We start from the raw sequence: 5,586 nt of genomic DNA, 5'->3' as shown, positions 1-5,586 counted from the left end.
CACCAAAAGTCATGTACACCTCTTGATCCCAGTCTCAGAAAATTAATATCAGAGCACTCTATTGTAAAAAAAAAAGCTGCTCATTTTCTGTTAGACAGACAAAGTAAGGCCAGAATGCCACTAAGTGCTGGATTTACATCCTCTTTCCATCAAGTAAATTACATTACCTTTTTCAAGACAACTTATTGCTTTAGAAGGACATTGAGGCTCTAGCACAATGTTTTTTCTTTAGCAGAAGAAACAGCTGTCTCAAGGACTGTCATCTCAAATCTTCACAGAGGAGGGGTGACAGAATCAGTTTGGTGCTAAATTACATAAGATGTCTTACAGATCTGAAAAGAGAACACGATAGTTCTAGAAATACAGAACCAAACTGAAATTCCTGGCTTAGTGAGGCCTAAAGTCTTACTCCTAAAGGCATCAGTATCATACGAACTCTGTACGAACAGGTGCTTGCTAGCTTCACTGTTCAGTCAAAAAGGTGGATTCAGAAACTCTGTAATCCATTTTCCAAATTATCCTCCTTAGGTCACGTAGCATTTCAAAACTGGTTTCCATTTAATTTTTTCCATTGTGTAATTAAAAGCCGGTGTTCTTTCCCTAGTGCTGAAATGCCTCTAAATAGACACGCACAGAGGGAAGCCCTTGAGAGCATAATTTAAAGCTAAACTTGTCCCATCGTCCAGAACCCTGACTTTGACTCCTGAGCAAACAGTAGGCCTGGATAGTGAGTGCACGGTTCATGTGTATATGGTTTGTGCTTGTATATGTAGTTAAAGTAATGCAGTTTAAGTACTATAAAATATGTCACAAAATTCAAATGTAATAAGCAGAATATAAGCCCCAAAGTTCTTTATTTGTTTATCCCACCATCAGTACACAAGCTAAGGCTGAGTGCCGTGTTAACATTTCTGCTGTATTGCATTTAATGGGCTGCTTTAAGCTTCTTTGCATGCCAGCCTTGTGTGCAAGAATACTGATTTCCCATTTAGAAGGGGAAATTGTTCTTGTGGGCCCTGTGAGGGAAGGCGTGCTCAGCTTCAGTACCGTTAGCCTAGCTCATACCAGCAGATCTCATGATTGCCCCTCTCGCTTGTTCCTCCAGTTACTAAGAATTCTGTAGATAAACTTCACTTTATCTGAAGGGAGGAAGTTGCTGCCGGATGCAGAGTCAGGAAGGACAGCAGCCTATTGCACACAGCAATAGCTTTAGAGGAACAGTCATTTTCCCATGCAGATGGGAAAACAAGACTGTTAACCACCTGTGTGCCATGCCACTCATTCAGCCTGTACCACTCCAGCAAACTGGAAGGAAAGGCCTTTTCCCTTATCATTTAAAAGGGGAAAAATAAACTATTGAAGCTCATTGGTAGCCTGAGCTGACAGAAATAGAAGTCTTGAGATTAGAGGCTGTGAGGCAGGGACTCTGTACCTTGTGCAGCAACAGGAATCAAGCCTTTCCCTCTGCTCTCAACTCCCCATGTAACCATAACTGGTTGGGCTTAGTGATTAGCCAAGAACACAATGCCCATGAGAACCGATAGCTGACAGTCCAGTTCAGCTGCCAAGGGTCAAGGCAACCAGAGAAAGCACTGTATGCTCAAGAGTTGATAACACAGTTGTTTTAAGAGTCCCTTGGGCTATCTTTGGAGGGCACTTAGAAGATTAAGCTGATCTGAAAGAATGCAGACAACCAGGATGTTCTCTTTTCACATGTGCTCTGCTCAGTCATCCTTTCTTTTGCTCAAGTAGGAAGTCTGAGGGCAGTTGATAGCGCCTCCCAAATCAGGCTGCCAAGCCCTCAATATTTGTCAAAATTCTACTTTTGACAGATGGCTGTCCTTCTGTGGCAGTAAAGCTCACAATGCCCATCCCTAGGCTCAGATTAAAAGTGGCAACATCTCCAAGCTGCAGAGGTAGTCAGTACCTCCTCATTTCAGCTGCTAAACAGATTATTCAGGGGGAATGAAAAAAAAAAAAGAATAAAGCCTTCAAGCCTTCCAGTGGTTATCTCCCCACTAAACACTTCTTCCTGGGAGGGCTAAAACAAGCAAACAGGTGCAAGGGCATGTGCCCCCCGAAACCGAAAGACAAGCCTCCCTATACTGAAAATTAAATAGTGGTTTTCTGAATTCCAGCATAGTATACTGCAGGCAGGCAGCCCCAGAGCTGGCTCTTCTGTAGGAACTGAAGCAGATGGATCAGGATCTTGCTCACAAAGAGCAGCCACTTCAGTTTGGAGAGAGTGACATTGAACCTCAGAAGCTGGGAGGACTTCAAACATCCCCAAGGATGCAACATGTTGTGTATATCCCAAGCCTTGGTCCCCTCTGCCTGTGTCTGCTGCTTTCTGGGGCGGTTACAGTTTGGAGTTTGCAATGTCATTTTAATTTTTTATTGCTCTAGGATTAAAGTCCTCTAGGACTTGCTCACATTAAGGAACCAAGGCCCATAGACTCAGTCTTTACACAACCAACTATTTACCACTTGGCCAGCCTCTCAGTGGCCTTATATCTGCATATCCTGATAAGATAAGGATACATCAAAAGTGTAATTAACTCTCCAATTGCCTCTCTGAGCTCCTTCAGCTTTGTCCCTGAAGCATTGTTACTTTAAAGTGCAAGTCATTTGCTCCCCGCTTACATAAGTCCTTCAGGGAAATCTCTACCTTGTGTTAAGTGCAGTCTGGCTGTCCCTCTGCCAGAGAAAAGTTAGAGCAAAGCCCTACCTGGAGCCTGGAGGGAACAGCGTGCTGTAATCTCTTCTAAGCATGAGCAGCCACCCTGCTCTGAGGTACAAGTCACCCATGGCTGGGGTGTCACCTCACTAGTCTCTTGGTGCAGTGCTCCCCTAAAGCAGCTGATGTGGGGTCAGTAGCTCTGACCCAGGAAGCTGTGACTGGTCCAGAGAGATGGTCCAGTGGAGGATTGTCTTCCCGGGTCCCGGTGTCTTCCCTCAGCTGCTAGCTGGAGTGCTTGTGCAGAGAAGCTATCAGCTCTTAGTGATTTTCAGCTCGTGATTCCAGCTCTTGCTCTACTGGGCGGTCTCCAGGCCAGACCAGGGAGAGAGAGATGAGAGACCCGTGTAGCAGTTTTGCATGAGGTAGCTTTATTAGTGCATACCCGGTGAAGGGGAGGCCAAATACAACTTTCTCTCTGCCCTCACAGGGGTAGAGGGCTGGCTTTTATAGGGATACAGGGCGTGGGTGTCCGAGGGTAAAGGCCAATGGGTTACAAAGGATCTGCATAGGGTCTCCCAAAGGATTCTGTGTCTGTCTTCTTCTCGCTGTAGCTGCAAAGTGCTTGCCTTTCCAGGGAGTCCTGCTGGGAGGTTAAGCAATCTCCTTATCTCAGCAGACGTCCTTCCAGGGCAGGGGCTGGGCATACCCCACACTCCCCCAACAGAGTCCTTCTCTGGAGAATAGCATTATTTTTAATGATTTAGAAGAGATCTGAACTTAATCACATCACTGAGCCCCCTAGTTCAACACACCTATATAACTGGTAGTCCCAGCTACTCTTATTCCTGAAGCTCTTGGCTCTCAGTACAAAATCATTATCTTTCATCCCTTCATAACAGTTTGTTGGATGTCCCAAGTGCTATTGTATACAGGTTACTGGGTGCAGGGTGCTTGAGCTAAAGAACAGGCAGCTGTGGCCAAAGTTAAGTGATTCCTCCCAAGAACTGAGGCTCCATCCCATTGGTAGCTGCCTCTCTTGAGCCATAGAGTCGATCAGAGCAGCAAACCTTCTTTGTGACTTCGTGATACAACCTTCCCTTCTAAGGTCTTGTTATGCTTTCTGGACAGGACATGGCTAAACAGAGTCACTAGCACAACCTCAGTGGCAGTCTCCTGGTCACACAGGTTAGCATATTACGTCTCATCCAGCAGTGTTTTAACTTGCTCTAAAAGCAAAGTCACCCAGTTAAGCATATGTGAAGGATGTTTCATGCTTTCTGAACTCCAAGTCTCTCTGTACAGCTGCACCAGGAGACACAAACACCTGCTTGTCTCAGTAAGTCCTCTTCATAATGATACATTTCCCATATTGAATCAAATATCTGGAAAAAATGTCTTCACAACAAAACCTTAAAATCTGCTGGAAGCCACAGAAAATTTTTATTTTCATCCTTTGAAACCACCTTGATATTCAACCATGGAGACAATTCAGTGTTTGAGAAGGGTTTTTTGGGTGACAGAGGGGGAGTTGCATTTCCCTTCGTGCACTGAGTACATGGACGCCAGAGGTGCAAAAAGCAAGATCCATTCCAAACAGGGAAGGGAAAGGAGGGGGCAGTGAGAAGCGTGGAGACAGACCACGCAGGCAAAACAGGAAGTTCTGGCTGAAGAGGAAATGCTTCAATGCTGTCTTAAAAACATTTTGCTATGAAACTCCATGCAGCTATAGAGAGGTGAAAGAAAAGCAGCTTTCTGCAGATTCAGCAGTCTGAAGCTCGTGTCCTGCCACACACAGGCTGTTGCCCCTTTCCCTGAAGAAGGTCCACAGCTTGTGCTGCCCCTGTATGAGCAGCTGGAGAGAAGAACCAGGCTCCCGAGAAGCAGCCTGAACACAGACACTTCCATTTCGTGTGCGCAGGCTGCATGTGTCATTTCAGGTGGTTTCTAGAAGTAGATGAGGCACGCTCGTAATCCTTCAGTGGTACATGCTCTTCCACTTTGGAAGCAACTTGTCCGGTGACCAGATCGGCTACATCACGCAACATCATTCCCAGTTTCTGGCCGTCAGGATCCCACACAGGGGAATGTGATTCGGCAGCAGCCTCAAAAGCCTCAGTGACACATCACTTCATCAGCAGATTAGTTTCCCCAGGATTCTCAGAAAGAGTCTTCTGACGTATAGGCTCTAAGAGAAAATGGATTAATGGGATCACAGTGAACCTGTCTGAACATTCCCATTTAGAAATAAAGTACCGTTCATCGGCCTTACCTTATTTTAGTGCCTGTGTAAGTAGAGAGGGAGCAGACTCCTTTTTAAGGGCTAGGAGATGAAAAGTGTGAGCAATAAGAAAAAGCCAGATGTGGCAAGTGTCTAGAGATAAGAGCAATCCTTGTGTATCAGGTTGCAATGTCAGATAAGTCACAGATGTCACTAATGCCTTGCGTGGTCACAGCCACACAGCTCCTTCCTTCTGTGCTTTCAGACACAGCCTTTCTCCAAGCAATCAAGGGTACTCCCTGTGAATGAACGACAGGATGAGAATCGATGAGCGCTGTTCTTCCTAATTCTGACATCTCAAGAAATAATTGAAATCTTATGGACCTCAGTTGTAACTTCCCATTTAGTTTGTTAAATGCCAGGACGCCTCTTGTGCAGAAGCAAGTCAGCCTCTTAAAGCCACTTTAGATAATCCCATGATCCATGGGACAACAAACAGGCAGAATTTCCAAGTACAAAGATGGCCCTGTAGTCAACATCTCTGAAGCTGAAAGACTCTTTGTGTTGTGCAACCAGCATCATCTCTGAATTTTCTCAGAAGCCAGTGTAAAGAGGCTCACTCCAGCGTCCATTCTGTAGAGGGTAAAGCTTTCTTGCCTACTGTTCAGGGCTCCTTCAGCACAGAGGG

At 45.5% G+C, this 5,586-nt stretch overlaps 1 long non-coding RNA gene across 1 annotated transcript; it reads right to left on the bottom strand.

The window, feature by feature from the left end:
- Positions 1-3,719: 3,719 nt before the first annotated feature.
- On the bottom strand, positions 3,720-5,367 carry LOC116444199. The gene is made up of 2 exons (XR_004240232.1): positions 4,950-5,367; positions 3,720-4,865 (listed from the first exon to the last, which is right to left on the bottom strand). It is a non-coding gene; the product is annotated as an uncharacterized LOC116444199 (long non-coding RNA).
- Positions 5,368-5,586: the final 219 nt, after the last annotated feature.

This window comes from Corvus moneduloides, chromosome 5 (genome assembly GCF_009650955.1).
Source record: "Corvus moneduloides isolate bCorMon1 chromosome 5, bCorMon1.pri, whole genome shotgun sequence".
In the NCBI taxonomy this organism is placed as follows: domain Eukaryota; kingdom Metazoa; phylum Chordata; class Aves; order Passeriformes; family Corvidae; genus Corvus; species Corvus moneduloides.
Note: the sequence above shows the minus strand (reverse complement) of the source record. Positions and strands in the feature narration are given on the sequence as shown.